The following is a 12,211-nucleotide window of genomic DNA, read 5'->3' as shown; positions in this document are numbered from 1 at the left end:
CATCCTATCACTCTGTAAACATCCCTCCTGCCTGGCCAATAGACACGTTTTTGTTTTGTTTTTCTTGTGTGTGTGTGTGTTTTTTTTAAGATTTTAATTTATTTGACAGAGAGAGAGAGAGAGATCACAAGTAGAGAGAGATCACAAGTAGGCAGAGAGGCAGGCAGAGAGAGAAGGGGAAGCAGGCTCCCCAGTGAGCAGAGAGCCCGATTCGGGGCTCGATCCCAGGACCCTGAGATCATGACCCGAGCTGAAGGCAGAGGCTAAACCCACTGAGCCACCCAGGCGCCCCCAATAGACATGTTTTTACCAGGGAAATGATTTTTCTGTTGTGATGCCTCTATACCAGTAGGTTGGTTCAGTAACAAATGTGAAACCTTTAAACTGGGGGGAAAAAAAAAGAAACGAAAAGAATCACAGCTGAGGTGTAGTTGGGCCATCACAGGACAACCGATCTTTAAGGACCCGGAAGACTAAATCTGGTCCTACTGTTATCCTATCATCTGTCATCATCGTCTCATTATTCATCAGGTATTACTAAGTGCTAAACACAGCATCCAAGACTGGGCTGGGTGTCGTGTTATAATAATTAGAACTCTTTGTTGAGTCCCTACTGCAGGCCAGCTACTTTACTTAGGCTATCTGTAATCATCACAACAACCCTGCAATACAAGTGTTATTATCCCCATTTGAGAGAAGAAAACGAAATTTCAAGAAGATAAAATGGCTTTCCTAAGGCCATTTTGCATTTGCACAGTTGGCAAATGACAGAAACAAAGGTGGTATGCAGGTCTGTCTGGCCCAAAGGTCTCCTTTTTTCCACTAACCCCCTCCAGTCCTTGGAAAACACACTGAATTATAAAAATGATCCCTGCCTTCAACAGGATTATATCTATGTAGGAGAAAGAGATAAATTGCTAAAACGATTAAAGACTATCAGATAAGAAAACACTATATAGAACATGAACAATGAAAATGTGTGCAGTTTGCAAGCAGTGATTGCTATACATGAACAGGAAGGAGGAGGGGGGCCATCAATGTTGATTGAAGTTCCTGGGGGAGGTTTCATCAAGCAATGCAGGAATTATTGCAAATACAAAAGCTTTACCAATGAGCAAAGGGTCCTTTGCACAAGCATCTTCTCCCTTGGGATCCATGTCACACTGACACAAAGATTTTGTCACCATGGCAACTGGTCATTGGACCAATGAAATAATCAGTTGTCATGGTAACATGATCTCCATCTTACTCCCACCAGGCACCTGTTCCAAATCATCACATCCTCCAACAACCTCATGCCACCTCAGTGCTCCTTTCTTTTTTCCCTAGTCACCTTGTTACCCCAGCCACTTATGTGTGAGCCCCTAAATTTATGGCTAGATATATTCATGAGACCATTAAAGCGAGAGCAAAGGAAAACGCCTTGTAGTATGGAGTTTCAATACAGACAGGGGAACCCTCTAAAATGAAAGAGTTGAATGAGCCAGAACAGTGAAGAAAAAGAGCGTATGACGCTTGCCACCCCTCACCCTCCACATTTCCCTAAGTAAAATTCCTTTGGATTTTGAAACATTGCACTTCCTGATTCTCCTCCTACTTCTGTCTATTCATTCACTGGGTCTTTTCCTTCTCCGATCTCGTAAATGCAGATATCGCTCAAGGCTCCATCCTTTGGGTCTGTTCTTTCCCTAAAGAGCACTGCCCAATAGAGTAGCCACCAACCATGTGATGGTTATAGAGCCCTTGAAATTAATTATAGATATACTAAAGTGAAATGTGCTCAAAGTATCAAATGCATACCAGATTTTATTGACTTCATACCAAAAGAATATAGAATATCTCATTAATAATTTTTATAGTAATTATATGTTGAAATGATCATTTGGATATGTTGAGTACAACTAAATATGCTATTAAAATTTAATTTTACCTGTTTCTTTTTAATGTATTTAACATGGTTACTGAAAAATTTAAATTGCAAATGTGGCTCATATTCATGGTTTGTGTTATCTTTCTGCTGCGCAGCACTGCTCTAAATTTTCTCTTTCCAGCCATCTCACCCATGCTTTAGGTATCAGGTGTCTCCTCTATGAGATGATTCTAGCATCCGAAATCCCAACCTCTTTTCTGAGATCCAAACCCACATTTCCAATGGCCAGAAATTCTGCTGGCCCTTTCACAAATAACCACCAGCTCCTTACCTCTGCAAGAACAAAGCCAGAAGCTTTCCTTCAAAACCTGTTCTTTCTCCTGATTAACTTTATTAAAATTTGTGTTATTTTCTTATTGCTGCTGTAACAAATTACCACAAACTTGGTGGCTTAAAATAACACTGATTTACCATCTTGAAGTTCTGTAGGTCTAAAGTGTGAAATGGGATTCACTGGGCTAAAATCAAGTTGTCTGCAGGCTGGATTTTCTTCTGGAGGCTCTAAGTGAGAATCCATTTCCTTACCTTTTCCAGCCTCTGGAGGCTTCCGTCCTTGGGCTCCTGACTCCCTTCCATCTTCAAAGCCAACAATGAGAGGTCAAGTCTTTCTCAGGCTGTATCTCTTTGGCACTAACTCTCCCACTTCTTCTTTCACTTCCGAGCTCTCTAGTGATTACCCTGGGCCGATCAGGATTATCCAGATAATCTCCCCATTTAGAGGTGAGGTGATTAGCAAATCTATTTCCATATTCAATCTTAGTGTGTAACAGGACACATATACGGGTTCCAGGGATTAGGGTGTGGACTTTTTTCATCTGAAAAAAAGCTGGGCAGAGAGGAACAATCTTGTTCAAGGCTAACAAGAAAAGAAATGGTAATCAGGGCAGATAGCTCTGATGGCTTTCAAGGCAACCACTGACAGAGGGAGCAGACATCAATGGTCATCGATGGTATGGAGACATCAGTGGTATGGACATGAATGGTCTAACACCTTTCTTAGTTTACTGCATAATCTATCTCCTCTAAGGCGCCTTTCCTGATCACTCCTTTTTCCCAGTTCCGTCACCCCTCCATGACGGTGTTTGTACATCCTAAACATCTGTCTTACTCTTTCTGTATCATGATTATGTATGTAGGTACTTGGTCTTAACCCCTCTACTACGTTGAAAATATTTTGTGAACAGGAACTATTGGGGTTTTTGTTTTGTTTTTAAGTAAACTCTACACCCAACATGGGGCTTAAACTCACAACCCCAAGATCAAGAGCCACACAGTCTACTGACTAAGCCAGCCAGGCATCCCAGGAATCCTTCATCTTTGTGTTTCACCTGATGCCTTACATGGTACTTAGTGTAGTTTCCCAATGACGATTTCTTGAATTTAGTTGAAACAACTCATGTTGACTTGTAAAGCATGTGCTTTGTCACCAGAACGACTGATGTCCTTAACCTGTGAACCCTTTTTTTTTTACTTTTTTTATTTTAAAGGATTTTATTTATTCATTTGAGAGAGAGAGAGAGAGCGTGTGCAAGCAGGGGGAGCGGTAGGCATAGAGAGAGGGAGAAGCAGGATCCCTGCTGAGCAAGGAGCCTGATATGGGACTCCATCCATCCCAGGACCCTGGGATCATGACCTGAGCCGAAGGCAGACACTTAACTGAGTCACCCAGGCACCCAGTGACACTTTCTAAATTGACTTCCACTTAAATGATACTCTCCATTCTGTTTCAAAAGAACCATCTGGGGTGTCTGGGTGGCTCAGATGGTTAAGCATCTGCCTTTGGCTCAGGTCATCATTTCCAGGTCCTTGGATCAAGGTTTACATTGGGCTCCTGGGTCAACTCAGCGAGGATGATTCTACTTCTCCCTCTCCCCTGTCTCCCTCTGCTCATGCTTGCTCTCTCTCTGTCTCCCCATATCTCTCTGTCTCAAACGAATAAATAAAATCTTAAAAAAAAAAAAAAAAAATCAGCGCAGGGCACCGGGCTGGCTCAGTTGGTGGAGCATGTAACTCTTGGACTCAGGGTTATAAATTTGAGCCCCATGTTGAGTATAGAGATTACTTAAAATCTTTAGGGGCATCTGGGTGGCTCAGTGAGTTAAAGCCTCTGTCTTCAACTCGGGTCATGATCCCAGGGTCCTGAGATCAAGGCCCACATTGGGCTCCCTACTCAGAGGGAAGCCTACTTCTCCCTCTTCTGCTCCCCCTGACTGTGTTCCCTCTCTCTGTGTGTCTCTCTCTGTCAAATAAATAAATAAAATCTTTAAAAAAAAATTAAAAAAAAAAAAAGAACCTTTGCTTACAAGTATAATCCTTGTAGGTAATGGGCTGCTGTGCACATGAATTTTATGCTTATCTAGGGTCAGCTGTATTTGATTTCATAACCTGTTGATGCCAGATGTACTTAAATTATAAAATATAATTTAATTTAAAGTTATGTATAGCAATGTAATATGGATGTCAAAAGAAAGAGAATTGTTTCAATGAAGATTGAGTTGGTTATCCCAAAAAGAGGAGGAAGTACAACACCCTAAAATCTACTGATACCATGTGAACAGATTAAAGGAGAAAACCTGACCATTCCAATAAAAAAAATCCACAAAATTTAACACTCATTAATGATTTCTAAAAATCTTTAGAGTAGAGACTAGAAGGCCATTGTCCTTATTTACAAATAATGTGATTGATTACACACAAAATCCCAAGATAATCCACAGAATAGAATCTATTAAAACTAATAAGGGAGTTTAGCAAACGTGCTGTATTCAGGATCAATGGGGAGGAATCAGTAGTCTTTCGACATCAGTAAATAATCAGAACTTGTGGTAAGAACAAAGATACCCTCTACAATAAGGACAAAAATAAGATTACCAGGAATTAATCTGACAAAAAGTATCATTGTGGAGAAAATTACAAATTGAAGAACACGTGTGCATACACACACAGAGAGAGACCTGTCATAAACATGTAAATTTAGATTTAATATAAAACATGTAAATTCTTCCCAAATTAGTTCATACATCCAATATAAGTTTAAATAAAATCCAAATATGACTATTTATGAAACTAAACAGACTGGTCTTAAAATTCATATAAGAGAGAAAAAGGATAAGACAGTTTTGAAGATGACAGTTTTGAAGACCGTTGCACCAGGTATCAACTTATTTTCATGTTATAGTTAACACAGCATGATACTGGCTGAGGATAGACACATTGGTGAATAGAAAAGAGACTCTGGAAAGAGGTCTAGGAATAGATGCAGACTTGATATATTCAACAGTGGCATTACAATGATGGGGGATGGGTGGGTGGAGAATGAGCTATTCAATTATGAGAAAATCGGCTGTAAAGAATTCAGATAATATACCTGGATCCACTTGCTCCAGTGGTGGAGCAAGTGGGAAGCCCCAGAAGCTATTGACGTTTCTTCCTCTAATACTTCTAGTTGTCTCACTCTCACCATAGAATGAGAACTGGCTTTGGTGTGGACTCTTGTTCCCAACACCGCAGAAGACACCTTGGTTCTGGGACCCAGGTCCCACCTTACCAGACTTATGGAGGATAGGTCTCTTCCATCACCATCAGGCTCAGATACAGCGTCAAGCTCCATATAACAGCGCTGGACGCTGGTTTATCCACTGGCTACCCAGAGAAAATGTGCAACTCAACCCAGAAGTGAGTTAAATTCCAGTGGAGTAAATTTCAACTGTGAACGGGGAGGAGAAAAGAAGACCCAGCCGATAAATTGTTTGCCCTTCTTCCTCTCTCTGACGGACTGTTCTAAGGCATGGTGCATACATAGAACATGTCAGGAAGCTGTCCTAGGGGACCAAGGCTGGATTTCCTTGGGATGTTATGGCCAGCGTGGCAACATATCAACTGATAGTTGGTTTTCTTTCTTCTACTCCCCATTTCCCTTCTTAACTCTTACTGCCCTGGGATTGCTCCTCTCAATACTTTAGCAAGAGGGGGTGCCAGAGTTCTATTTTTCAGAGAACCTGGCATAAGACAGTTGTATATACAAAAAAAAGAAAGCTAACTCCCTAGCCACCCCACACCATACTGAAAACCATATCAAAGTCGAATAAAGACCTAAAATTAGAAATAAAAAGCTTTAAAACATTTTTAAAAGAATGTTGGGAGAAACTTTTTCTCAGAATAAGCAAGTATTTCTTAAAATCTGAAAGGATAAACCATGACAGAAAAGACTGATAAATGTGATTACCTATAATTTAGAAACATTTATTCAACAAAAGATGACATGAACAGGGGCACCTGGCTGGCTCAGTTGGGAGGACTATGTGATTCTTGATCTCGGGGTTGTGAGTTCAAGCCCCATGTTGGATGCAGAGTTTTATTTAAAAATCTTAAAAAAAAAAAAAAAAGATGACATGGACAAAGATAAATTAAAACCTGCAGTCTGAGAAAGATATTTGCAATTCATTTAATCGACGAGGCTACATATACGGAATTTAGCAAAAATTTTTATAAGTCAAAACTAAAAGAGGAGTGCCTGGGGGCTCAGGTCATGATCCCAGGGTTGAGCCCAGCATTGAGCTCCCTACTCAGTGGGGAGTCTGCTTCTCCCTCTCCCACTCCCCCTGCTCATGCTCCCTCTCTCTTTCTCTCTCTCAAAAAATAAATAAAATCTTAAAAAAAAAAAAAGAAGAAAAGATAACAGAGAAATGAGCAAAGGATAGAAACAAGCAATTCCTAGAAGACTTCTGGATGGCCAATAAATGTATGAAAAGATAATGAACCTCATTACTGATTGGCCAAATTAAAATCACTTGTGATATCATCCCACACCTATCTATCTGGGAGAAAACTCGGAAGAATGATAGGATGAGTATTGGGTATAGAGCAATGGAGTCTCACACACTGCTAGACAGAGTGTTAACGGCTACAACCATGTTAGAAAATAATTTGAGGGGCCCTGGGTGGCTGAGTCTTTAAGCATCTGCCTTCGGCTCAGGTCATGATCCCAGCGTCCTGGGATCGAGCCCTGCATTGGGCTCCCTGCTCAGGGGCAAGCCTGCTTCTCCCTCTCCCACTCCCCCTGCTTCTTTTCCCTCTCTCGCTGTGTCTTTCTCCGTCAAAAAAATAAATAAAATCTTTAAAAAAAAGTAAAAAGTAAAGAATTTGAGGATATACTTCTAAAGATATGTGTGCCCTTTGACTCCCAGATTCCATTTCCATTATATTTTCTAGGCTACAGAAACTCCCACATATATCTACCAGGAGATTTATGAAGGAATGACTGCTGCAGTCATTGTTTGTAATGGGAAAAAAATGGACATAACTCAAATGTTCAACAAGAGAAAAAAACAAGTTTTGCTATATTGACAAAATCTTATAAATTGAATGCAAATGTACTCACTAGAGCTCTATATAGCAACAGGATTAATCGCAAACACATGATAATGAAAGAAAAAAATCAAGTTGCGGAATCATGCTATGTGACACCATTTACATACAGATTCCAAATACGTCAAACAAAGCCATGTACTTATTGGCACACGTATGTAATACATACAAGAACCCATATGGGGTGGTGCCTGGATGGCGTAGTCGGTTGAGTGTCCAATTCTTGATTTCAGCTCAGGTGCTGATTTCAGGGTTGTGTCCGTGGGAAGTCTGCTGTGGATTCTCTCTCTCCCTCTCCTTCCTCCCCTCCCCCTCTCAAGTAAGTGAACAAACAAACAAACAAAAACCACATATGAGTGAGGTAAATGCTGAATTCAGGACAGTTGTCCTGGATGGGGAGGGCGGAATAGAAATGAAATCAGTGCCTAGGGCCTGCTGGAGGTTTCAACTCTTATCTGTAATGTTTATTCCTTTTTGAAAACTCTGAAGCAACTCTAGCAAAATGGTAGCATTCATACAGCTGAATGTGGGCACAGGTGTTCCTTCTGTTTTTCTCCTTGCATGTTTGCAACACTTCATTAGAGTTTTTTTTTTCCCCTAAACTAAGTGGAATGCTTTGAAAAGATCCAGTAAAAGCTGAGTCACGGAAAAACAGAAAAACAAAACCAAAACTACCATTGAGACAAGTGTGGGCCAAACAATTGTAAAAAGTTGGGTAAATAATTCACAGCACAGTAATTTCAAGTCCTGCACACATATTTCCTTATCACATGCGTTGAAGTTCTTGCCCCGCTATAAAGAAACCCAAAGTGGGGGCACCTGACTGGCTTAGTTTGTGTAGCATGCAACTCTGGACCTCAGGGTCCTGAGTTCAAGTCCCACATTGGGTGTGGAGCCTATTTAAAAAAAAAAATTGAAAGAAAGAAACAGAAAAAAAAAAAAAAAGAAACCCAAAATGGAAATCATCAAAATGCATGTTGTGGGTGTAGGTTGCTTAAGAAAGATAATGCAGAGCTCCAAACAGAGGACTCATTCTCAACCTTGCTTTACGTCAAACATTCGTGAGTGAATATATCTAAATATGTTTGAAGTTAAAATGAAATATTTAAAGTAAGTATGGGTCCCATTTTGTGCTTTCTTTCTTTAACAGAATTATTCCTTTTCTGTTCCTGATCTGTTGGATAAGAAGACTTCTTCGGTAATCACTCCGAGGCCTGTTAACACATATTAAAGGCCACCGTGCTATGCATGGAACAAGGTACAGATGACTCCCTGAAGAACTGAGTGAACCAAGGACGTGCGGGTACAAGCATCTTGGGCAGAGGATAAAATGGGAGCAAATTTAGCAAAACATGGCCAGGAAATAGAGCATGGATTTCTTCTTCTGGAAGGTTTAGGAGCAGGAAAGTAGTTGAAATAGGTTATGGTGAGACTAAAGAAAGAGGTACTTGAGTTTGTCTTAATTTCGAATTTAGCATACTGCAGTTTCAAGGTTGAATGCATTTTATTCATCATATATTAAGTTGTCAGCTCAGAGAGTGGTCATCTGTAGTTTCTAAGCACTTCCGGAAAAGCCTATGCTGATGTCATTTCTAAAAATAACACAGTGGAGAGGCACCTGGGTGGCTCAGTTGTAAGCATCTGCCTTAGGCTCAGGTCATCCCAGGGTCCTTGGATTGAGCCCCGCACTGGGTTCCCTGCTCAGCGGGAAGCCTGCTTCTCCCTCTCCCTCTCTCCCTGCTTGTGTCTCTCTCCCAGTGTCTGTCTCTGTCAAATAAATGAAATTTAAAAAATAAATAAATAAAAAATAAAAATAACACAGTGGGATAGGAGTTATCTCTTTCAGCTTCTATAATAATTAATAAATTGCTATATTTATTTTTAATAAATTTTGACACCAAGAAATGCACCTTTATTTTTTTTTTTTAATTAAAACACTCTTACAGCGTGCCTAGGTAGCTCAGTCGGTTAGGTATCTGCCTTCAGCCCAGGTTATGATTCTGGGGTCTTGGAAGCAAGCTCTGTGTAGGGTTCCCTGCTCTCTATTGCTGGTTCGCTCTCCCTCAAGTAAAAAAGATAAAATCTTAAAAAAAAAAAAGTAATGTGCCTTTAAACAAAATAAAGACATTACAAATTAGGCCATGGTTTCTTTTACCACCATCCCAATGCTAGTTCCCTCTCCCCCACATATATTTTTAAAAATTTTTAAAGATTTGTTTATTTATTTGGGGGGGGAGAGGGGGAGAGAACCTCAAGTAGACTCCCCACCAAGTGTGGAATGTGATGCAGGGCCCCACCTCACAATCCCGAGATCATGACCTGAGCTGAAAATCAAGAGCCAGTTACCTAACAGACTGAACCACCCATGTATAACCACAGTAATACAGGTGCCCCCCTCTTCCCCACACATAACCAAAGTTAAGACCTATGGCTAAGGAGCGAGATTGTCCAAGTTCAAATCTTTTGTTTGGTTGGTTTGGGTTTGGGTTTGGGTTTTGATTTTTTTCTCTTAAAAAAAAAAAAAGAACCACTTTATTGATGTATGATTAACATGTAAAAAGAGATATATCTTTAATGCATACAATTCAATGAGTTTGGAATTAAATATATGCCTGTGAAATCATCGCCACCATCAAACCCATAGATGTTTCCATCCTCCCCCAAAGTTTTCTCTTTCTTCCTCTTTATTATTATTTTTGTTGTGGGTTAAGAACATTTGACATAGCATCTACCCTCTTACCAAAAACATTCTTTTTTAAAGATTTTATTTATTTATTTGACAGAGAGAGAGACGGCAAGAGAGGAAATACAAGCAGGGGGAGTGAGAGAGGGAGAAGCAGGCTCCCTACCCAGCAGGGAGCCCGATGTAGGGCTGGGACCCAGGACCCCGGGATCATGACCCGAGCCGAAGGTAGATGCTTTATGACTGAGCCACCCAGGCGCCCCCTCTTAGCAAAATTTAAGTGTAAAATACAATATGGTGGTGCTCCTGGGTGGCTCAGGAGGTTAAGCAACCAATTCTTGGTGTGGTTCTCTGAGGTCCCCAGGACCCCATGATCTCTGGGTCCCCAGGACTGAGTCCCATGTAGGGCTCCACGCTCAGGAAGTCTGCTTCTCTCCTTCTCCCTCTGCCCTTCTGCTCTCGCTCTCAAATCAATCAACCAATCATTCTTTAAAAAGTAAAATAAAGGGGCACCTGGGTGGCTCAGTAGGTTAAAGCCTCTGCCTTCGGGTCCGGTTGTGATCTCAGGGTCCTGGGATCAAGCCCCGCATCAGGCTCTCTGCTCTGCAGGGGGCCTGCTCCCTCCTCTCTCTCCATCTGCCTCTCTGCCTACTTGTGATCTCTGTCAAATAAATTTTTTTAAAAATCTAAAAAAATATATATATAGCTAGCTATAGGCACTATTCTGTAGAACAGATTTTCAGAACTTACTTATCTTGAATAACTGAAATTTTGTGTTCTGTGACCATCACCTTCCAGTTTCCCTCTCCCCCCAGCCCTGCTATCCTGGACTCTTCTCTTCTTCTATAGGTTTGACGACTTTAGATTCTACATATAAGAGACATTATTTACAAACTCAAATCTTGATTCTGCAACTTACTCATGACTTGAAAAGTCATTTAACCTCTCTCAGCTTCAGTTCACCATCACGAAGAAGATAGTGGTACATATCTTACAGGGTCATTGTAAGGATTAAATAAGGAAAATCTTTCAAAGGGCTCAGAGCAGTTTCGTTGTTGTTGTTGTTCTGTAGAAAGCACTCAATAATATGCAAGTATTGGTTATTATTTTCAGTTTGATAGGATCTCAGCTCTTACTCTTATGTCTTAAATATACACATTGCAGATAACATTGTTTTGTGTGAGGTTGTTTTTACTAAATGATATCATACCAACCCTATTAGTCGGCAACTTTGTTTTGTCACCAAGAATAAATCCTGAAAGTCATTCTCTGCACATAAAAATCAACTTTTCTTTTAAATTGTGCATACGCAGTCTGCTTCCGATAAAACTTAAGACCTTTACATTTTTTCCCAATTTGTCCTATGATGAGCAATGCTGCAATGAACATTTTTATATGAGCAGCTTGTCCACTTGTTTTTTTTTTTTTAAGATTTTCTTTATTTGAGGGAGAGAAAGATTACACAAGCAGAAGAGGAGCAGAAGGAGAGGGAGAAGGGGAAGGAGAGGGAGAAGCAGGCTTCTTGCTGAGCAAGGAGGCCCATGCAGGACTTGATTCTATAGACCCTGGGATCATGACTCAAGCCAAAGGCAGAGGCTTAACCAACTGAGCCACCCATGCGCCCCTGTTTTGTTTTAAAGATTTTATTCTTTAATAAAATCTGGGTGGCTCAGTCCTTAAGCATGTGCCTTCAGCTTCAGGGTCTTGACCAGGGTCAAGACCAGGGTTTTTGACCAGGGTCCTGGGATTGAGCCCAGCATCAGGCTCCTTGCTCAGCGGCGGAGCCTTCTTCTCCCTCTCCCACTCCCCCTGCTTGTGTTCCCTCTCTCACTGTCTCTCTGTCGAATAAATAAAATCTTTAAAAATAAATAAATAAAGTTGTTATTCATTTATTTGAGAGACGGAGAGAGTACAAACTAGGGAGGGGCAGGGGGAGAGATGGGAATGGGAAGGGAGAGAGGGACAAGCAGAGTCCATGATGACTGACGACTGCGGAGCTACACCTGGGGCTCGATCCCAGGACCCTGAGATCATGACCTGAGCCAAAGGCAGATGCTTAACTAACTGAGCCACCCATGTGCCCCCAGTTTGTGCACTTGTAAGTGTTTCATTATGGTAAATGCTGAGAGAGGGAGCTCCCAGGTCATAGTATACACACATTTAAAATTTCAGTCAGAAAGAAAAAATAAATAAATAAAAATAAAATTTCAGTCATGGCTGCTACCTGGCCT

Source organism: Meles meles, chromosome 1 (genome assembly GCF_922984935.1).
Source record: "Meles meles chromosome 1, mMelMel3.1 paternal haplotype, whole genome shotgun sequence".
NCBI classification, from domain to species: Eukaryota; Metazoa; Chordata; class Mammalia; order Carnivora; family Mustelidae; genus Meles; species Meles meles.
Note: the sequence above shows the minus strand (reverse complement) of the source record.